The following is a 22,834-nucleotide window of genomic DNA, read 5'->3' on the forward strand; positions in this document are numbered from 1 at the left end:
ATCGTTTTCTTCTGCAGTATCTCAGATGGTCTGAGACGAGGCTCTTCCCGCATCTTGATTTCCCCGACTCCGCAAATGAGTGGATCCGATCTCATCAGGCGGACCGTGTGCCAACCTGAAATTACTCTTCAGCCTTTTCCTGATACTGAAGATACATCATTTTATCTGGAGCTAGAAATTAACATGGGGTCAGGAGAAACTAGAAAGTTCAAGAGGATGATTCGTTCTTGACTTTGGAGAGACACAATGTGATAGCGTCTCACTGGGTCCCATTCCTCTTCCTCTCGGTGTCCCCAGTAGAGGTGACCAGGGAAACAGGGGTGGTGGTCAGTTTGCTGCTGCTGATGGAGGAGGGGCTGTGGACACTAGGACCTTATGCTTCCTGCACCAAGCCCATCAGAAGGATCCACTTTATTTTGTGTGCCTGTCCCCGCCCCAGGTTCTGGCCCTAAGAGAGCTAGAATTTATTGAGAATACATGACATATACTGTCTTGCTGAATCCTTGCGACAGCCCTACGGGTTATGTATGAAAATCATTCCTGTTTTAAGGATGGTGAGACAGGAGCCTGGGAGGCTGAGTGTCACACAGTCGATCAGTGGCACAGCTGGGTCTGTAACTGGGCAGTGACCTGCCCTCGCTTTGACCATCAAAGCATGCTGTCCTACGTGGCCCAGTGGTGCCGAGGTGGAGTGGAAAGACATAGCATTTCAAGACGGGAGTCTGAGTTTTAATCCTGCTCTACTTACAAACTCATTATGAACCTTGGGTAAGTCCCTTACCCTCTCTGGGCCTCAGTCACTCATTGTAAAATGAAGGAGAGGACCAGCTGCTCCCCCAAGTCCCCTTCCGGCGTGATATCTTGTGGCTGTCTGGGGCAGTATACGCAGTGATTTCAGGCAGTGATTAAGAGACAGGGTGCTGGGATCAATCTGAAAGAAGCTGTGATGACTTAGCCCAGTGACATTCAACTTACTTGTAGTCACAGACCTCAAAGAAAGTTCACCATGGAGCCTCGGTGTCTCCAAAATAACTCAAAAGGGAGCTGCCCTGTTGAAGCAGGCATTGGGGGCTGCTCCCCCCTCCGCCCCTCCCCCTCCATTTGGGTGTCTCCTGAGGAACCCCTGGGAAACCCATTCTGAGAATCACAGGCCATTAGGTGATAGAGAATGAAACTGAGACCCCGAAAGGGGCAGTAACTCACCCAGGAATCAGAAGGAGGCACGTCTGCTAGAATCATTTTCATTGGCAGTATCCTTTCCCGTTTTTATAAGACGGCTGTCCTGTGTTTCTTTTGGCCACTGATCCTAATTAATCACCTAGAGATGCGTCTTTCAATATTGACGCTTACTTAGTGGCTGACGGTTATTCTGTCTCCTGCCTTCCTCACAGTCATAGGTAGAGGCTGGATGGATATTTATTGTTAAATCAAGGAAAATGAAGCTTTCTATTTGGAATCTTTTGAAACAGTGTTTACCCAAACAATCGTGCCTGCCTCTGCAAGCGGATATGACCCCAAAATAAAAATAAATAAATTGCGACCAGAATGAACCCATAGATGGGGTGATGTGTAGGGGCTCTCAAGAGCCCTATTGAGATGAAGCATCTCTCTCTCCCCACTCCCCCTTTTGCAGCCCTCCACCCCAATATGGTTTTCCAGATCACAAGGTACTCCTCCCTCAAAACCTATTTTCCACACAGATTTAACCAGCAGTGACCTGCCACGTGAAGAGCTTTAGTGAGAATCAATAGGTGTGGGTCTGTGGTGCGGGCTCCACGCCTGCTGCATATAAAACACCCCGGCAGCGAAAGTGAGATTGATGCTGGCAAAACATCTGGGCCATCATAGCACAGTGGGTCCCCCTGCCCATTTTAAAGGGGAGGTGATGGCCCAGAGACGCTTGGTGACTTGCCCAAGGTCACACAGTGATTTAAAGGGAGGGTCCATGTCCTCCAGGTTCCTAGGTTGGGGTCCTTTCCAACACACCGAAACCCCTCTTTGCTGAAGCCAGGCTGCGCTTTGCTTTATGATCTAGTTAATAAACCGGTCTGTAGTGCCTGTGTGGGCAAAGAGAGAGATGGAGTGAACTATTAATTAGAGGCTGGCTTTTAGAGTCCCTGAACGGAGTATGCTATCAGAGCAGGGAGTGAGGTGCTCTGAGACATTTGCTGAGCATCCACTGGGGTCCAATCCCAGCCTGATGGGAGGTTCAAGAATGGAGAAGAGCAGGTCCCTGCCTGCAAGTGTGGGAGAGGAGAGACACATGTGAATTCAATGCAAGGCTGGCGAGGCTCGCGCTTGGCTTCCCAGCACACTGTACTCTGGGAGGGGGTGGGAACACGGTCTTCTCCAAGCCTGACCCTGGCAGCCCGGCAGATGTGTTTATTTCTTCCTTTTCCACTTGGGAGGCAGGCGTCTGGCAGGGTGGTTAAGCAGGCAGCCTGTAGGGCCAGGCTGCCTGGGGTTCAGATCGTAGCTCTTACTGTGGAGATCTGTGATCGGAGGCTAACTACGTGATTCCATTTCCTCATCTGTAGAATGGGGAGAGTAACGGTGCCTTTCGCGTGGCGTGGTGTGATGGCGACGCCTTGACGAGGTGGTGTTCTTAAGTGCTTAGAGCCCCACCCACTTTGACAGATGGGATAAGCAAGCAACTGGTATTAACTGTTAGTCTGGGGAATCTTACATGGGTGTGTGTTTCTTCATTTAAAAACTAATGTTTATCACTTTTTTTCTGATTATAAAAGTCACTTGTATACAAACGCCAGCTACCTAAAGATACCCATTGGTAACATTTTGCTGTAGTTTTTTCCATTTTTATCCCTGTGCATTGTGTGTGTGTGTGTGTGTGTGTGTGTGTGTGTGTGTGTGTAATCGGGCATGTACTGTCAAAGTATAAGTTTCAAAAAATTATAAGTCCTATAGAATCACATGTACATCTAGAATGAACATGGGTCAGAGACTGATTTGACTCGTGAATGAGGAAGCCAACAGGAGATGCTCATTGGCTAAGCTGGAGATGAGAGAAACAGCGGTTACATAGGCATGGGAGGAAGAGAACTGGAAGATGGCTGGATTGTATACACACAGGTTAATCCTAACCGTTGGGTTATCTTTTCTACCGGGCCAAAACAAATCTACAAATTCACCTGTCACCTCCCATGAGTCAAAGTTACATTTCTCTAGAATCCCCTAGATAATGACCCCTTGGGTGAGTCTGCTAAACCGTGCTCCAGTATGATGTTGAAAGTTTGCTTATCATTTACCTTAGCGGTATCTATATCTTCTTTCTGATCATACACTAGAAAACTACACACCTTGCTTTCTACACTTAATATTCCATCACATTCATTTTCAAAAGAAAGTTTTGAGGAAGGACCAGGATCCCCCAAGGGTGTGACCAGCTCTTCAGCCCAGCTTGATTGAGGTGCCCCCATCCCCTGCCATCTCGAGGTCCCAGGACAACTGCGTTGATCTCAGTCGCCTGCTGCATTTTATTGTGTTCGTCCATTTCCCTCTCTCTCTCTCTCTCTCTCCCCATCTAGACTGAGTTTCTTTTTTTTTTTTTAATTTATTTATTTGTTTTTTATTTTTGGCTGCATTGGGTCTTCGTTGCTGCACACGGGCTTTCTCTAGTTGCGGCGAGCGGGGGCTACTCTTCATTGCTGTGTGCTGGCTTCTCATTGTCGTGGCTTCTATTGTTGCAGAGCACGGGCTCTAGGCACACAGGCTTCAGTAGTTGTGGCACGTGGGCCCAGTATTTGTGGCTTGCAGGCGCTAGAGCACAGGCTCAGTAGTTGTGGCGCACGGGCTCAGTTGCTCCATGGCATGTGGGATCTTCCCGGACCTGGGCTCGAACCCGCGTCCCTTGCATTGGCAGGCTGATTCTTAACCACTGCGCCACCAGGGAAGCCCCTAGACTGAGTTTCTTGAGGTCAGGGATTTGTTGAGCTGAAATGTCTTCCTGATCCTTCTCTCTCAAGCACCCAATATGTGGCACATGGTGATTCTTCCAAGATGCTTGTCGAGTGAGCGAACAGGGATGTTAAGAAGCCTGGCCTTTGTCAGTTACAAAAGGCGAACCTTGCTGTTGGAACAAGCAGGGCTCCTCTCCGGAACTGGCCGTGTTCTTCTGTTGAGTCAGAGAAGCTCCCAACCCCCGCACAGTGTCAAGGCCTTCCACCTCCCCCATCCCTGATTCTGCCGTTTAATTGTGTTTGGAGGGCTCTATACACTTGGTCTAGAAAACCCAGCTGTCTCTTCTCTGTAGGACTCTGAAGACTGAGCTCTCTGAGTTCCTAACTTTCTATCCTAATCAAGGTCTGAAAGGGGTAAAAAGTCCTTGGCCACTTCCAGCTGTGGAGGGAGAGATGTGATGGAAGGATTAATCTCTGGGCTGTGAATTTTAAAGCTCTCTTGTTCCATGTGTTGGGAAAACCCATCAAAATGCTAATAGATCTGCCGTCTTCCCTCCCGCAGACGCTTTTCTACATTGGAATATATTTACAGGGACTTGAGCAGGGAAGAATTACAAGGAGTTGGGGTGCCCTTTGCCCAGATTCCACTGCAGCCCTGTGGGTTATAAAGTCTGAATTAATAGCCCCGCGTTGCGGAGGAGAGCTGTGGTTGGCTGTGGGGTTGGCCCTTCAGTGATGAGTTCTCAGCTTTTGGTTTCCTTGCTAGCGGCAGGGCAGCCAGTTTGGAAACATCTCTATTACTGTCGTGTGGCTTTTTAATACTGCTTCTCTCAGAGGCAGAATATCCTCTCACAGACGTTCCCGTAGGTGTATGACTGACTGCACAGCGGATCCCCGTTGAGTTCAAGGTCTGCAGTGTGTTGAGATACACTTTGTGCCAAAGTCAGCTTCAGCACTGAGACAGACTTAGCTCTTCTTGAACCCTGTGCTAGAAGTGCTGGATTGTTCTTGAAGGCTTTGAAACACCAGGTATCTTTGTTTGAACAGCCCAATGGCCTGAGAACCTCTCAGATGCATTGTTGGAAGGACAGACACTATGGGGTTAGCCTAATGCAGGCTGGACTCAGGCGAAGTGGCTCCAACGCTTTGGCTGCAGACAAAATGGTGGGTTCTGGTCCTCCCTCTGCCTGGTCCAGCTCTGTCACTGCAGACAAGATGCTTGACCTCTCTGAGCATCACTTCCTTCCTTTGCTAGTAAAGAGGAGAATGCTGGCCACTTGGTACAAGAGTTGTGGGGCTCACATCTTTCATTTCTTTGTTCACACAGATGAACAAAGGCCAGGCAAGCCAGGCTACATCTTCAGAGATAAGTCCCTTAAACGATTAGGGCTTCCGGGTCCCTCTGGGACCAAATGCTGGGCACTTGCCTGACAGGTCTGCTGGAGCCCCATCTCCTTGTGAGAACGAGTGAGCCTTCCTTAGCAGACACTGCTGTTGATTCTGTTTCCCTTTCCCCGTGAACTAAACCGATGTTTAATTACATAAAAATGCTGTGGCTCAGGCTCACTTTCCTCATCTGTAAAATGGGAAGACTGGTAATATTGTTCTTGCAGTGTGGGAGGAAGAGGAGTGAAGATCAGAAGTAAAGTCAGCTCCAGTGTATGCGTAGCCCTTGTCCTTACCCTCCTCAGGTACCAAAAACGTGCTTCCAGACAGGAAAGAGGGTGAGCAGATGCAGGGCAATGCCCACTGGTGACAGGGGGTCTCCCCAGTTCTCCTTCCTGCTCCGTAGAGCATCTTGGCGGTGGCGTCTGTTGTATGCATCCCATGGGGGAGGGCAGTGGAGACCCTGGCTGGCATGTGCAGAAAAGCTCCAGACCTGCCGGCAGGTGCAGAGGAGATGTTCACTAATGACAGTTGCATTGAGAATAAACAGCTTCACATGTTAATTTATGGGGTTGGTCCATCTCTCTTCTGGGCCCTTTCACCCTCCCCAAGCCACCAAGAGCCAATGGGCTCAGATTGGGAGTCCCTCGCCCATCGGGCAGACCCTCCGGGGCCCTTGCTAGCAGTGCCAGCACCCACTGCGCTGCGCCCAATGACAGGTAGGGAGTGGCCCTCCACTCCCAGAGCAAAAGTAAATCATAAATCCCAGTCTTTCTGAGGCTGTCATGGCTCCCCCTTCAGCCCCATTGTGACCCTGGGGCACAGTTAACAGGCTCATTCAGGGACTCATTATGGGAACAGAGGGTGATGGGGCTGAGTGACAGGGCGGGCGGCACTGGGAAGTGCTCTGACTCCCCCAGCCAGACAAGTGCAGGTGGAGAGACAAGGCAGAGGCACGGTGCACTCAGGCGGCTTCATTAAGGGCTGCGCAGGGGATCGCTGAGATGCAGGACGCAGCAGGAGCTCGTCCTGAATAAGCCTTGGCTCCTCTCCCTCTCCCCCCCCCCCACCCCCTGCTTTGCTAATTTAAAACAAAGCAAAACAAAGCCCCAGCTTTGCTTTGGAGCCGTAAACTGCAGAGCTTTTATCCGTCAACAAGCGATGCATCAGGCTGGCAGTGGCCCAGCCTGGATCCTGTGGCCTGGCATCAGTGTGGGGAGAGGGGCCCGAGGCTGAGCCGGCTTCTGGGACTCGCTGAGGACGCTGCTGCCGCTTCTTGTGGCACAAGACCAAGAGTCCTTTTGGTCACAGAACTCAGAAGGATGGCTGGTCCGCTCTGGGTGGCTAGAGTGGAGGGGGGTTGGGGAGAGATTTCTAGCAGGAGCTAGCCAGGAAGAGGCTCATCATTGAGCTGATCACCTTCCTCCCTCTCTCCTTTCCTTGCTGCCTCTTCCAGGAAGCCTTCCCAGCTCTCCACCTCCTCTGAAATCCTACTGACTTGGGATTCTAGGATATCAAGAGGCTCTAAATCAGTCACCTTCAACATCATGTGGAAACTTAATATATAAACGATCAGAAAGTCCAGCTGTTGCGAATTAAGTGGTAGGATGTATATATGGGGTGTAGACTCCATCTGTTCTGAATGTAGACCCCTAAGGGAGAGAGGGAAGGGTCCTGAGGAGTATGACTTGGAACCATTGATCATGGCCACTACCCTTTTTACAGAGAGTACCAGCAGGTTCTACTTTACATAATTCCTGTGGCCTCCAAGGGCCAATTCTGGGCTGAGCACTGTGGGAATCACTTATAATCCGTTAGCTCATCTAACCCGCAGCTCAGGCCAGTGAGGTAGGACTGTGATGGCCCGTACTTCGCAGGTGAATAGCCTGAGGTTTAGTGGGTTAAGGAACTTTCCCAAGGCTCCACGGGTGGCAGCTGGCCTAGCCGAGATTCAAACCCCGGCCTGTGGGATAGGAAAGCCTGGTCTCTTGACCACAGTGCTTACTGCCATTTGATGCGGAGGGCTCCCACCTACCGCCTACCCTGCTGCACATTGCAGAGAGGCAGCAGGCTCTAGTGGGGGATTCGTCCCCACCAAAGCCCACTAACAGGTGACCATCCAAACGCTGCTATACTGTCTACCTACCCTGACCCTCCAGCCATTTTAGGGTTCTTCCAAATGGCATCTTTTCAGGGGAGCATGGAACTTCCATCAGCAGTTGGCCTGTCCCAGGCCTACTGCACACAGCTGGCAAACCAACTGCCCCTCGGACCGGGGCTTGACTCAGACACAGGGAAAGTTTGGTCTCCTTGTGGCACTGTGCTTCACCGCTTGCGTCAGCCAAGGCCAAGGCAAGAGGTAATTCTGACCCCTCCTTCCTGAGGCCTCAACTTGTAGCTCCACAGCTAGAGCGAGTGTTGAAATGGGGTGGAGCTGGGGGCTGACAGTGTTTGACTGAGTGGCCTCTGCTAGGATCCATAAAGGACTAAAGCAAAGTCCATTCATAGATGCAAGAGGCTCAGCTTCTCGGGGTCCAGAGAAAATTATACAAGTAGCTGAGAGTCATTTGTTCCCTCTCTTATCTCTGTTAACCTGGTTTTGCTTTCCCACTCTTCATTTAACCCATTCTTTTACAGATACATTCACCTTCCAACTGTCCTGTTCATTTCTCCATTTCTCCATCCATCCATCCATCCATCCATCCATTTCTGCTTCCATGCATCCATGCATGCTTGCGTTCATTTATCCATCCATTTCTGCATGCATCCATGCATGTATCCATTCATTCATCTTTCTATCCCTTCAATTATTCATCCATCCCTGCAACCAACTACAGCCTAGTTCCTCTTTTTCTCTTCTACCATTCCGTTCTTGTATAGATCCATTCTCTACCCATCCATCTATCTATCATAGCAACTATCCATTCATCCCACTATTATTATCTGAGTCAGGAATTGAGACATCATCGCCATCTTTCAGGAACTCATAGAGCCCAGAGAACAGTGATTAATCATGGCTGTGGAAGTCTGGGAAGGTTTCTCAGAGGAGATATCGAAGGAAGATTTTACAGGATGGGTAGGAGTTTGCCAGGTGATTTGAGGAGTGTGTGGGGGGCTGCAGTTCAGGGTTAGGAAAGGAAGAACGGACTTCCAGGCAGAGTGAACAGCAGCGAGTTCGGGCTGAGTGTGTTGGTGGGGCGTGTGAGTCCAGGTGAGTTCAGCTTAACTGTTGGGTCTGTGCATATTGCGAGGACCTGAAGATGGGCCTGAAAAGGCAACTGGGGATCAGATGATAAAAGGCCCTGTGTATAGGCAAAGGGAGGCCAGGGAACCCACTGAAGCAGGAGAGAAAGACATTTATGGACTCAGTCTGACAGCAAAGGAGAGGGCAGGTTGGAAGGGACAGCTGCAGGCTGGCAGTCCAGCAGGAGCTTGTTTGCAGCAAGCAGATAGGCAACGATCAGGCTGAGCCCAGGCGGGGCTGGCAGGGGCAGTGAGGATGGAGAGGCAGGGATGATTTGGGAGACATGGGATGGTAGAGAAACATTGACTGGGAGAAGAGTGAAGAGTCTTTGATCTGGGTGTCCCGTTACACGGGGGTGCTCTGTTCTAGAGTAGGAATCATCAGGGTAGATATTTAAGTCTCTCATCCGGGTCCTATCCAGGATACTGAAGTGGCTATCAGAATTTTTCTTATAAATTGAGGGCTGGTATCCCCACCCACTGCAGATTTGCTTTGATTGGAAGAAAGAAGAGGAGGAAGAAGATCTAAGCTTTGAACTAGACCTTGCAAAATGGGCGCACCTGGCCAATATCACTAAGTACCACTGATTAAGCTCTTACTATATATTTCATGGATTCTAAGGCACACTTTTTAAAAATATATATATTTTAAGGTCTCTAAAACCAGGATGCATCATACAAAAAGTGACATGTCATAACAGGCAGTGTTTTCTTTTTCTTAGAAGTCTGTATAATAATGGTACGATTATAACCCACGGAGTCTTACATTCAAGAAATAGGGTATCGTGTGCCAGGCTCTCGGCTAAGTCCTGTGTATACGTTCCTCACGTAATCCTCACAGCCTCTTAGGAGGCATCAGCTGTTGTTAACCCTGTTTCCCAGATGAGGAGTTGAGCACAGAATAGGAAGGTCATTTGCTCAAGGTCACAAAGCTAGTTAGAGTTGGACTCAGGATCCCAACCTGTGCCACTTCCAACCTGGGGGCGGCGGGGATCTTTGTACAAAAGCAAGAGCAGGTCTGGGGCCAGAACAATGGGGGCCTCTCCCTTCCACGGCACAAGACAGCCGGGTCAACGGCGACCACCATCACCCAGCCCACCACCTTTCAACGCTGCCTCTTGTCACCCAGCCCCAGTTCCCGTCTTGGCCCTAAACCTCGGGATTCTTTTACCCCCCTCCTGGGAGGGCTCCGGGCCTAACATCTGTAGTGACCTCCCTCCCCCACGGAGAGGAGGGGGCTGGAATGAGATCTCAGGGGAAAGGGGGAAGAAATTCCGAGCGCAGCTGGTTTTCCTCACACAATGTAGATCTGCTTAAATGGGAATAAGGATTAGTGCTGGATTTTGCCTCTCCTGGCAGGCTGGTAATAAGCCAATCTCCTCTTAGTCTGCAGGAAGGCAGAATTCCATCGAAGATGGGAGACAGCTTCAGGCTCGGGAGTGCGAAGCCTGAAAAGTAATTTTGTTATTGACGGGTCTTGCCCACACTGCCAGATGTGCAGCCTTCAGCTCCTTCCCCGGCGTGGCTGCAGCCTTTAATTTTGTTAATGTGTAACATTCTCCCAGGCTGCGTGGCTGACAGGCACACTTGACATTAATACGTGTTCTTCGCGGTCCCCAGAGCTCATAAAAGCTCATTATCAGTTCTGAGCCCGTAAATGTAGTTCCCGGCTCAGGTGGGCCAGGAACTGGGAGATGCTCTGGGGGAAGTGGAGGGGTGGACCTCTGCGTGAGCCAAGAAATAAACCCCTCCCTCATCCAGGGGATGCGACCTCCCAGGCCACCAGGAGGGGAGCAGAAAAGCAACTCTGTAGGCTGAACCCTGGGTTCAAATTTGCATTCAAGCAAAGGGGCTCCTGCCCTGCTATTTGAGGGGAGTTGATCCAGTATTTTGGGAAGGCAGTTTGCCAAATGTGATGTGTGCAGAGCCTCTGCCCGGCGGTCCCGCTTTGGGGCATCCGGGCTTTGGAACTGCATGAACTTTTCCACACAGAAATGTGGGCACCGAGGGGACCGTTGCCGCAAAGTGGTAATGGCCAGAGATGGAAATATCCACGTATCCATGGTGGGAGAGGTGAGTACATTGTGGTCCACACTTCCCATGGGATACTGTGCAGCTGTGAAAAAGACTCCAGAAGATGCATGTATGCTCACTCGTAGAGGCAGACATGGTATCACTGATAACTGGGGTTGTAGAACATGCGAGGTAAGCTCCCATTTGTGTGAAAAATTGCCACTGTCTGCTTGTGGCCCCCATGGGCACATGCTTATGCACACATGTACACACGTGTGATTAGATGTAATATAGCCTACAACGTCATATTACAAAGATTTTGCAGTGGGTTTATCTGTTAAATAGAATGAACGAGTATGGAAAAACTTTCACTTTTATAGTTAAAAATGAAAATTTATTATATTATATTATATTCATCCATATCCATATGTATATGCATGTTTATGGATACGGATATGGCTGTATATGTATATGGATGTGTATATGTATCATGAATTCCTCTGACTAGCCTTAGTCTGGCCCATGACACTTGAGGTCCCTTGGGCTGACACTGCCTGGGTGGACGTCTGAGGCAGAGATTGCTAAATAAAACGAGATCACGTCCTCTGGCCAAGCCCTGTTCCCCATCAGTTAGCAGGGAGTTCTGAGAACTTCTTATGTGCCCAGGGGGCACTGGTGTTGGGATCTACAGAGTCGACCTTGAACTCATTGCTCTCCTGATTGCTCCTCTCCCACCATGGAGATGCACTTGCAAGGGACTTGACTTCCCATGGACCTGAGGGTAGCCCTGGCCCTGCCCCTTTTCAGTGGTAAGACCTTGGGTGAGTTAATGCCTCTGAATTCACCATGGTCCTTATCTCTAAAGTGGCCATAATTTCTCATGGAATTTTTGAGGGCATCGGGATTATTGTCATTGTCATTTGAGACGATATGAAAGTTGATCAGGGCTTCTGTGCCGCCAGGTTGTTGGGAAGGGAAGGATGGGGGTGCTTAGCCCTCCCCGCTCCCACTCCGCTGTGAAGTTTTGCCCTTTTGTTACTCAGCTGGGTTTGTGAACAAGCTAGTCCCCTGGGACCGGCCTAAGCCTTGGCTGACAGGTATGTGGCCTGGACATGGTGAATTTGATCCTTCTCCCGTGACCTGGGGACTCTTTGTCAAACTGACAGAGAGGAGGCAGGGGTCGGGGGAGAGGCTGGACTTCTCGCCCCTGCACTCTGGGGCTGAGCTGCTTTTCTCACCACCAAAGATTTCTCCACATATTACTTATCTCTTCACGGATACCAGATCTTGAAAATCTCCGTCTGCCCCAAATCCTGCATTCATTAGGCAATGATTAATTCGCTTTTGCATTTTCGAAATGACTCAGAAAGCCTTTTTTCTGCCTGAGGAAAATGGAGTTCCCACACCAAGATGATACTATTCTAGCTAGAAGCAAAGTGATACAATGTGTCGCTGTGGTTACGGCACGCTCCGTCTCATCACAGGGACATTGTGCAGGCTTCCTGATTTTGGAAGACTGAAAATATGCCCCAGTCCCTAGGCTCTGGGGATGCCATCCTGGGACCCTCTGTGGGGCTGGGTGCTTGCTTCTGTCTTTCTGGCCACGGGGCCTGTGGCTTCTGCACCTTCAGAGATGGGAGGAGGGAGCGGGTGCACATCTGGACGAAGTGGCCCCCAGAAGCCACATGCCCCCCACACTTGCTTTTTTAAAATGTATTTCTCCCTCTTTTCCTTCTAGAGTTTATCCTGAAGCTACCATCAGAAAGAGACTTCAAGAGAATCTTGACATCCCTGAAAGGAAAAGACAACAGTTGAAAGAGGTATGATTGGCGACATGGGAGTGTGGATCTTAACGTATTCAAATAAGAGGGTCTAATCTTCTCTCTCCTCCCTGCCCCTCCAGACTCTCCATTTCTGAGTGAGAAAGCTCTCAGCTCGTGCTGGAGGGCAGGGCAGGCAAAGGGCGGCTTTTCTCTTGTCCTCACCCCCAGATGTTTGCTCAGGGCTGGGGAGCGAAGGTGAGGGGTGAGGAGACAGAGGCCGATGGGGTCTCACCAGACTGGGTGCCACCCCACTGACGGGGCCGAAGGTTATGCTGGGTCCTGAGTCGATCCAGGAAGTGAGGGTTGAAGGGCTGGAGAGAGTGAGCCCTCCAAGGGAAAGCAGAGCTCCTGGGGGGATCACGGAGGGTCCCGCCTCTGTCAAGGACCCCTGCCACGCCTCCCCTTCCTCCACACCCACCATGGTCTTGGGATTGTGGGAAGGAAATACCTTCCTGGGGTGATTTCCAGCCCTTCCCTCACCCCATCCCCTCCCCCATTCCAGGACTGTCTTTTTGGATAAAGTTCAAATCCACAAGGACTAGGACCAATCACCAAATTCCATGACGGAATTGGGAACGGAGAAGCCTTGGTCTGCTTCTTGGGCTCTGGGAGCTTCTTGGGCTGCCCACAATCCCAGGACTGGTGACGGGCTGGGTCGCCTCAGGGAAGGTTCCTGAATGAGGAGCCAGGATATCTGTCCTCTGGCCCAGTCTGTGGCACCATTGCGCCTCAAGAGCCCTTACAAGCCATTTCCCTCATTGGGCCTCATTTTCGCATCTGTAAAGTGGGGCAGCAGTGACTTGAATCTCTGTTCCAGCCCGCAGGTCCTCAGTTGCTGAGGTCCCAAGACCAGGGCTGAGCTGGGGGAAGGGCAGATTTGGGGGCAGCTGGGAGGCAGAGATGGAGGTGGGGCTTGGGCATGGCTGTGGAGAGGAGAGGGGGTTTGAAAGCTCTGAGGAGGTTTGATTGGCAGTCTTGATCAAAGGATGACTCAGAGCCTCAGGGGAAAGACCACAGGGTCTGAGGTGCAGATGCGACCGTGTTTGAGTCCCAACTGATCAGAAGAGTCAGATTAAGCAACACTGACTGAGGGCTTCTCTGTGCCAAGTGGAGGGCTATGTTCAATCCCTCTACCAACAGCCCTGTTATCACCTCCATTTCAGGGAAGAGAAAACCAGGCCTCAGAGAAGTTAAGTGACTTGCTCAAGGTCACACAGCAGTAAGTAATGTGGCTTACTTGAAGCCCCTCCCTGAACTACCCAAGCATTCTTGTACATTTTGCTTACCAGCTCTATGACTTGAATCTTAAGGTTAAAAAAATCCTTGAAGCCAAATCACCTCTCTGAAATTCATTTCCTGAAAAAGACATGGAAGTGAGTTCTTTCCTAGAATTTTTTTTTCTTAAACTTTGGGCTCTTCGTAAAATCTCTTTGAGTCTTGATTTTCTGATCTCTGAAATGGGAACATCACACTTATTCATGGGGTTGTTTTGGGGAGAAGATGAGATGAGGGGGCTGAAGAAATCTCCCCACACCATCCCTCCCTACAGACCCCCTCCACCTGCCTTCCCCCTCCTGGGGCTGCTGTGAGGGTGGATGGCGTGTACCCAGGTTAAAGTGCTGCGCCCAGCCGCCTGATGGTGTTTGCGATTTCAGCTGCCTCTGGTGCCCGTGGTTGGGAAGCACCGGCCACTTTCTGACTCACTGATCTGATATTCACCTGGTCTCCAAGCTCATCCTCTTAACTTTGGATGTGCCCCCTGGCCGGCCGGGATTATTTTAGGCTGGAGTCCAAGGCGGGGTGGCCAGGTCCTAGCAGCAGATAAAACAGGGCCATGTCAAGGCCCATCCAAGAAGTCAGTGGCAGAGGAGCAGCGAGGCCGGGGCCTGGGGGGCTTCTCTCACTCCCTCGACAGCCTCTGTGTCCCACAGCTCACCCTGGTCTGCCAGCCTCCTGGGCCATAATCTTCATTGTAAGCCTCCTGGCAGCAGCCGCCCTGGTCCCTGCAGGAAGCTATCACCTTATCACAGAGCCTGGATCCCCCCAGGTTTTCTTAATCAGGAGAAGGCACTGAAGCGAGTCAGAAAAAGCTTAACTTCCTCGGGATGTTTCTCCATCAGGGGAAGCCGTGGGCCTCAGACGAGAGGAAAGAATCTCTTTAAGTACAGAAAAAAGCAGCAAGGGGGCCGTTGTTCTTGGTTTACCTTCAGCAGGGCTGCTGAGGGAGCAGAGTAATTTTGCCTGGCCCCTGTTGTTAGTCAGGAAACAGAAATCATAGAGTCACAGGGAGAATCCAGAGATGAGTGTCAGCGACGGGCAGACAGGCGTGAGCTGTTGCGGGAAATGTTTGCTGGGGGCTGGTGGAGGCTGAGTCGAAGCTCTGCCCTTCAGTAGCTGTTTGACTCCGGGTGAGTGCTTTGATTGCCCAGAGTCTCAGTTTTCTTATCTATAAAATGGGCAAACAGCATGCACACCCCACCCCCCCAGGTGGTTATGAGGGCCAGGAAATCACCGGCGAGATGATCCTGTGTGTTTTGAACGAGGGCAGCCCCCTGGAATAATGTGGGGAGCCTCCCAAGGTGACCTCCTTGAAGAGGCGCAGGCTCTTGGGATGTGAAAGCTGGGTGTTTGTGACCACACAGTGGGGTTACCCTGGAGACACATACCTCTCTCTGTGCATGGTCTAAAAAAGGCCTGAGATGAAGGGCCTGGGTTGTGTCAGCTCTCTGTTCTGACACCCCTGGGGCATGGGGCCATCTCGGGTGTGAACAGTTCTCCCTGAGCCTTTATCCCATGGTTTACACTTCACTCCTGGTGATCTTTCCTGGGCTCTTTCTGTAGGTAATCCCTGATCCCCCCCACACCCCAAGAGGCAGGGATTAATAAGCTCTTTTTAAGTGAGGAAAACTGGGGTTCAGAAAAGTGGTAAATTATTCCAGAGTTCACCTCTAAAACGCAGCAAGGTTAGGATCCAAACATGGGGCTCCTGCCCTAAGGATAGTGTGTTTACCATAGCTACCCATGGCACCCACAGTGCCCGCAAAGGCACCCCTCCACACCTACAGAGGTGCCCTGTGTGTGTCCATAGGGACTCCCCACAGCACTACAGTGGCTCCCCATGGTGCCCATAGAGCCACCTAAGGCATTCGTGAAGCACCCCCCAGGAACTCACAGCATCACCCCATGGCATTCATGGTGGTCCCCATGTGTCCCCAGAGCACCCCACATGCCTGCAGTGACAGCCCACAGCTCCCATGGTTGCACTGCTCCTGCGTTCTCCACCCAGCCTTGCATGGAGTTTGGAGGTCAGGCAGAAAGGGGAATCCCTTGATGTTTTTGTCTCCCCAGCCAGCCCTCTATAGCAGGCTGAGCAAATGACTGAAGGCAATTTTTAGGAGGCCTCTGGATTGTCCTCCTGCTGAGATCTGACAGTGGGAAGCAGGTGGCTGGTGGGGGTGGGTGGTGGTGAAGGAGGTCTGGCTGCCACCACAGCAAAGCCTGTACCTACTTATCTGTTTTTCCTTTTGTTGCTTGTACTTTTGGTGTCATAGCTAAGAATCCATTGCCAAATCCAAGGTCATAAAGATTTACCTCTGTGTTTTCTTCTAAGAGTTTTAGGTCGTTGATTCATTTTGAGTTAATTTTTGTACATGGTGTGAGGTAGGGGTCCAACTTCATTCTTTGGCCCGTGGATATCCAGTTACTCCAGGACCACCGTTGAAGAGACTGTTTTTCCCCATTGAATAATCTTGGCACTCTTGCTGAAAATCCGTTGGTTTATTTCTGGATTCTCAGTTCTATTCCACTGGTCCATATATCTATCCTTATGCCAGTACCATGCTGTTTTGATTACTGTTGCTTTATGTGTAATTTATGGAGAAGTATTAGTATATTTTAAAGCTCCCCAGGTGATTCCAATGTGCAGCCAAGGTTTTGCACTACTGGTGTTTAGAGGAAGATGAGGCACAGTTAGTGAGGCTGGTTGAGAGGCTGCTGGAATGATCCAGGGCGGTGCAGGGTGGAGAGGATGTGGCCCTGAACTAAAGCTTCAATCGTGGGGGTGAAGAGGCCATGATAGAGTTGAAAGAGGTTAGTGAGGGAGACATCCTGATTCTCCTTGATTCCGGGAAGGCTTTAGAGATGCCAAAGGTGAGAACAGAAGCCAGTGGTCCAGGTGAACTTGATTAACCTCTTACCCACCCCAGTGTGATTTGGAGGAAGACCTGAGTCCCAGTCCAGCTCTGCTCCACTGTGTGACCTTGGGCAAGTTGCTCAACCTCTCTGAGCACCTCCATTGCCTCTGTAAGGTGAATTGATATTCTCCGCCTGCTCATTCAGAGGGTCGGGTGTGGGTCAAGTGGGTCACCTCTGCAAAGGCTGGAAGGGACTTAAAGGCCTTGGCAGATTCTTGGCAGAGAATGCTTGGCAGATTCTCCACCCCAAAGTTCCTGCCACGTGGTTGTCAGTATCCGCCCAGCCAGGGACTTGAGGCTCATAGCCTCCATTGCAGCCTCTGCCGCCTTGGGCCGCCTTGGGCTGTCTCTGACAGGTCAACATGCCTCCTTGTGCTGCACTGAGATCTATTTCCTTGTGCCTTCCATCTTCTTGCCCCAAACCTGCTTTGTGGGGCTGAAGGGAGCAAGCATCACCCCTTTCCCTCCCGGCCATTCTCCTGTGTCCCCACCCCACAGCTTCTCATCTTCTGGGTGCAGGGTCGTAGTTACCTCTGCCTCCCTCTGAGGATGCAGGTCGAGATGCTCTCTGCACTTCTTGCTCTCTTGACCCTCTTCTGGGTGGACTGTGGCCTGAACTTGGCACTATCATAGTTCAGCCCTCAGAGCTGAGGCCAGAGCTCCAGCTGTGTTCTGAGTCCAGCCAAGGTGGGTGAGACCATCATCTCCCTCAGTCCAGAACTTTTACGTCTGTTCATGGAGCTGCGGTGACATTGGGATCCAGTGATTCCCGCATCCTGTTTGGACTCAAGCTCCCATCTTTTCGTTGACCGAGTAGAAAAGGGATTCACTCTTGCTACTTACATCACACTTCCATGCATTATTTGTAAATCATAAGGCAGGTTAATCCAGGAGGGAGAGCACAGCTTTGGTATTAGATGAATTTCAGGGCTATTTCTTAGCTGGGGCAGGTGAACTCAGTGTACTCTCCTGTTAGATGAAGATAGTCATTACAACTGCAGGCTTCATGGTCAAGATTAAATGAGGCGATGGATATCAAGTGTGTAGCCCCTTGCCCAGGAAGGAGACAACATTCCAGGAAGTGGTGGATCTCATTACCTGTGTCGTCCCAGTACCACCCTTCCTTTTTGTCCAATTCTGACTGATGGGGCACAAGTCCTGAGTTTAAGGGCAGGAAGGGGTAGCAGCCCCAGGCCTCGTCTCCCTCCTGGCTTCCCCCTCGCTCTCTGGGACACGTGTGTGAGGGGACAGGGTGACAGGTTCTCACCACCCCAGTTTCCTGCTTACTCAGCTCAAAGTCTGCCAGAACTTTCTGGCCTGGGGCCAGCCCTCTGTCCATATGTGACTCATGACAGCAACCTGGTCCTTCTCTGCCTTCTAGAATATTGTCCATCCCAAACCTTTTCCTTCTTTTGTTTTTCAAGTTGTTTTAAATTTGCGCAAGAAGGTTCATCCCAGGACCACACACCCATTGTCCCCGACGGGAGGCCCAGCCAGTGGAGCTTTTCCCTCCGAGCTGCCCCCTCTCCCTGACCTGGTCGGCTGTGAGAGCAGGGCCAGACCACCCCCTCACTCTGTGGGGTGACCACTACTTAACATCATGGAGAGATAATAATAAGTCTAAACTTCCTCTTCTAAAGAATGAGCAAATCTTTGTTTTTCTGTTCATGCAGGAAAAATTAGCAAAACATGCCCTTAAATGGCTTTTTTTTTTTTTTAAGTAATGACCTATATCCACATTGTGAATCACAGCTGAAGAACTTTCAAACAGCCAGATGTGGCAAAGAGGGAGGGAATAGAAACCCCGTTTTCAGATGCATGTCAGCATCAGAGAGGGGAAGTGACTTGCCCGAGGTCACACAGCTATGGAGTGGTAGAGATGGGCTCAGTCTGTGAGTCTTCTGACCTGGACTGGTGATCATTCTGCTGCACCCAGCTGCCTCTTTTATTAGTTAAAAGTGTAAAATAATGTATTTTAATTTATAGCCTACAAATAAAGGAAGAAGTCCAAACTGGCTGGCAGTGATGTTTGGTGGATGTGGTAGTATATTATCTGAGAAGAAATGAATGGGGCCATTCCCTGTGCTTTGGGGTTTGCCGAGCTGTCTTCCCTTTCTGGGCCATGGTCAGGGCTAAGTTATGAAAGAAAGGCACTGTGGGATGGAGGAAGGAGATCGGGCTGTGGATTCTGAAGCTGTTTTTTTTTTTTTTTAATAGACTTTATTTTCTAGAACAGTTTTAGATTCACAGCAAAATTGAGGGGAAAGTGCAGGGAATTCTCACATTCTCTGTCTCTATATACATCCCTACGCACATGTACAGCCTCCCGCACTACTGACATCCCGCACCCAGTGGCACGTGCATTACAATTGATGAACCTACATTGACACATCGTTATCACCCAAAGCCCATAGTTTATACTGTGGTTCTCTGTTGGTGTTGTACATTCATTCTATAGGTTTTGACAAAAGGATAATGACATGTATCCACCATTATAGTATCATACAGAGTAGTTTCACTGCTTCACCAATTCATCCTTCCCTCCCTACTAAGCCCTGGCAATCACTGATCTTTTTACTGTCTCCATCGTTTTGCCTTTTTCTTCATGTCATAGTGTTGGAATCATACAGTACAGAGCCTTTTTAGATTGGCCTTTTTTCACTTAGTAATATACATTTAAGGTTCTTCCATGTCTTTTCATGTTTTGATAACTCCTTTTTTTCCCCTATTTTTTTTGTTTGTGGTAAAATACACATAACAGAATTTAATGTTTTAACCATTTTAAGTGTACAGTTTGGTGGTATTAAGTGCATTCAAACTGTTGTGCAACCGTCACCACCATCCATCTCCAGAACTCTTTTCATCTTGTGAAACTGAAACTATACCCATCAAACAATAACTCCCTATTCCCTTCTCCCAGCCCCCGGCAACCCCCATTCTACTTTCTGTCCCTGTGATTTTAACTACTCTAAGTACCTAAGTAAGTGGAATCACACATTATTATTTTTTTTTTACTGCTTACTTCACTTGGTGTAATATCCCCAAGGTTTATCCATGTTGTAACGTACGTCAGAATTTTCTTCCTTTTTAAAGCTGAATAATATTTCTCAGTATGTGTAAACCACATTTTGCTCATTCATTCATTTGTTGATGGACACTTGGATTGCATCCACATTTTAGCTATTGTGAATAATGCTAAGGTCCTTTCTTTTTAGCACTGAATAGTATTCCATTGTCTGGTTGTACTACAGTTTGTTTATGCATTACCTACTGAAGGACATCTTGTTTGCTTTCAATTATGAATAAAGCTACTATAAAACGTCTGCAGGGTTTGGTGTGGACATAAGTTTTCAGCTCATTTGAGTAAACACCAAGAAGCACACCTGCTGGATTGTACAGTAAAAGTATGTTTAAATTCGTGAGAAACTACCAGACTGTCTTGCAAAGTGGCTGTACTGTTTTGCATTCCCACTATAACAGTGAATGAGAGTTCCTGTTGTTCCACATCTTTGTCAGCATTTGGTGTTGTCAGAGTTTTGGATTTTGGCCATTTTTATAGGTGTATAGTGGTATCCAATGTATGCAATTCCCTGATCACATATGGTGTAAAGCATCTTTTTATACGCTATTTTCCATCTGTGTATCTTTGGTGAGTTGTCTGTTCAGGCCTTTTGTCATTTTTAAATTGGGTTATTTGTTTACTTATTGTTGACTTTTACAATGCAAGTTTACAAATTTACAAGTTCTTTGCATATTTTGTATAACAGTCCTTTACATATATCTTTTCCAAACGTTTACTCCCAGTCTGTGGCTTCTTATTCTCTTGACAATGTCTTTCACAGAGCAGAATTTAAAATTTTAATCAAGTCTAGCTTATCAATTATTTCTTTCATGGATTACGATGTTGTATCTAAAAAGTCATTGCCATACCCAAAGTCATCTAGATCTTTCTCCTGTGTTATCTTTTAGGAGTTTCATAGTTTTGTGTTTTACTTTTAGGTCTGTGATCCATTTTGAGTTAATTTTTTTGTTGGTTATAGTATCTGTGTCTAGGTTAGTTTTTTTTTGCATGTGGATGTCCAGTTGTTCCAGCACCATTTGTTGAAAAGACTACTTCTTCTACACTGTATTACCTTTGCTCCTTTGTCAGAGATCAGTTGACTGTATTTATGTGGGTCTATTTCTGTGCTCTCTATTCTCTTCCATTGATCTAGTTGATCTATTCTTTTGCCAATACCACACTGTCTTGATTACTATAGCTTTATAGTAAGTCTTGAAGTTGGGTAGTGTCAGTCTTCTGACTTTGTTCTTCTCCTTTAATATAGTGTTGGCTATTCTGGGTCTTTTTCCTCTTTATAAAACTTTAGAATCAGTAGCTGACATCCACAAAACAACTTGCTGGGATTTTGATTGAGGTTGTATTGAATCTATAGATCAGGTTGGGAAGAACTGACGTCTTGACAATATTGAGTCTTCCTATCCATGAACATGGAATACTCTCTAATTATTTAGTTCCTCTTTGATATCTTTCATCATAGTGTTGTAGTTTTTCCTCATATAGATCTCGTACATATTTTGTTAAATTTCTACCTTGTTTCATTTTTTTTGGTGCCAATGGAAATGTATTATTATTTTTGTTAAATTTCAAATTCCACTTGTTCATTGCTTGTGTATAGGGGAGCAATGGACTCTTGTATACTAAACTTGTATCCTGCAACCTCTCTTTGCTGTAAATACTTATTAGTTCCAAGAGGGGTTTTTTTGTCATTGCTTTTTTTTTTTTTTTGCGGGGGGGGTGGTATGCAGGCCTCTCACTGTTGTGGCCTCTCCCGTTGTGGAGCACAGGCTCCAGACGCACAGGCTGAGGGGCCATGGCTCACGGGCCCAGCCACTCCGCGGCATGTGGGATCTTCCTGGACCGGGGCACGAACCCATGTCCCCTGCATCGGCAGGCGGACTCTCAACCACTGCGCCACCAGGGAAGCCCCTTTTTTTGTCATTTCTTACAGATTTTATATGTAGGCAATCATGTCATATGTGAACAAAGGCAGTTTTATTTCTTCCTTCCCAATCTGTAAAATTAAAACACCTGTAAAAATTTAAAAAGCTTCCTTCCCAATCTGTGAAAGTTAAAAAACCCTATGTCTTATTGCATTAACTAGGACTTCCAGTACAGTACTAAAAAGCAGTAGTGAGAGTTGTCGCATTGTTCCTTAATGTGAGAGTTTCTAGTTTCTCACCATTAAGGATGATGTTAGCTGTAGGTTTTTTGTAGACCTTCTTCATCAAGTTGAGGAAATTTCCCTCTATTTCTAGTTTTCTGAGAGTCTTATCATAAATGAGTATTGGATTTTGTCACATGCTTTTTCTGTATCTATTAATGTGATCATGTGATTTTTCTTCTTTAGCCTTTTGATATAATGGATTACATTAACTGATTTTTGAATGCTGAACCAGTCTTGCATACCTGGGATAAATCCCACTTGGCCGTAGTATATAATTCTTTTTATACTTTTTTCATTTCTGTTTGCTAATATTTTATATTTTGTTGATGATCTTTGCATCTATGTTCATAAGAGGTATGGTCTGTAGTGTTTTTTTCTCAGAATGTCTTTTTTGGTTTTGGTATTAGGTTAATGCTGGCCTCATGGGATGAGTTAGGAAGTATTTTCTCTGCTAATATTTTCTGGAAGAGATTGTTGCAAATTTGTACACTTTCCTCCTTAAATGTTTGATAGAATTCACCAGTGAACCCATTTGGGCCTGATGTTTTCTCTTTTGAAAGGTCATTAATTAGTGATTCAACTTGTTTAATAGATACAGGCCTATGATTGTCTATTTCTTCTTGTATGAGTTTTGGCCAGTTGTATCAAGGAATTGGCCTATTTCATCTCGGTTATCAAATTTATGGGCATAGAATTATTCATAGTATTCTTTTATTTCTCTTTTCATGTTTGTGGGAACTATAGTGATGTCCTCTCTTTCATTTCTGATATTAATAATTTGTATCTTCTCTCTTTTTTTCTTAGCCTGTTTAGAGGCTTTTTTATTTTTATCAATTTTCTCAAAGAACCAGCTTTTGATTTTATTGATTTTCTCTACTGAGTTCCTCTCCTTTGAAGCATATGTTTTAATCTGTCACTATCTGAGGGATCTTGAGGGTATATCCCTTCTATTCTCTCAGTTTCCACATCTGCAGAATGGGTATTGTGGCAACAATACTTAGCCCAGTGTTCTTTGAGGGCAGATATCAAATGTG

General features: G+C 48.0%; 1 protein-coding gene across 2 annotated transcripts in view; it reads left to right on the top strand.

Moving 5' to 3' along the window:
• Nucleotides 1-22,834, top strand: part of TSPAN18 (tetraspanin 18) — a 182,473-nt gene that overhangs the window by 20,858 nt on the left and 138,781 nt on the right. For both annotated transcript variants that reach the window (XM_029207434.1, XM_029207431.1), the window contains exon 2: nt 12,298-12,379. The gene's annotated coding sequence lies outside the window, so the exon portion shown is untranslated. The remainder of the gene's footprint in view (nt 1-12,297; nt 12,380-22,834) is intronic.

This window comes from Monodon monoceros, unplaced genomic scaffold (assembly GCF_005190385.1).
Source record: "Monodon monoceros isolate NGI ecotype Baffin Bay Population unplaced genomic scaffold, NGI_Narwhal_1 Super_Scaffold_7, whole genome shotgun sequence".
In the NCBI taxonomy this organism is placed as follows: Eukaryota; Metazoa; Chordata; class Mammalia; order Artiodactyla; family Monodontidae; genus Monodon; species Monodon monoceros.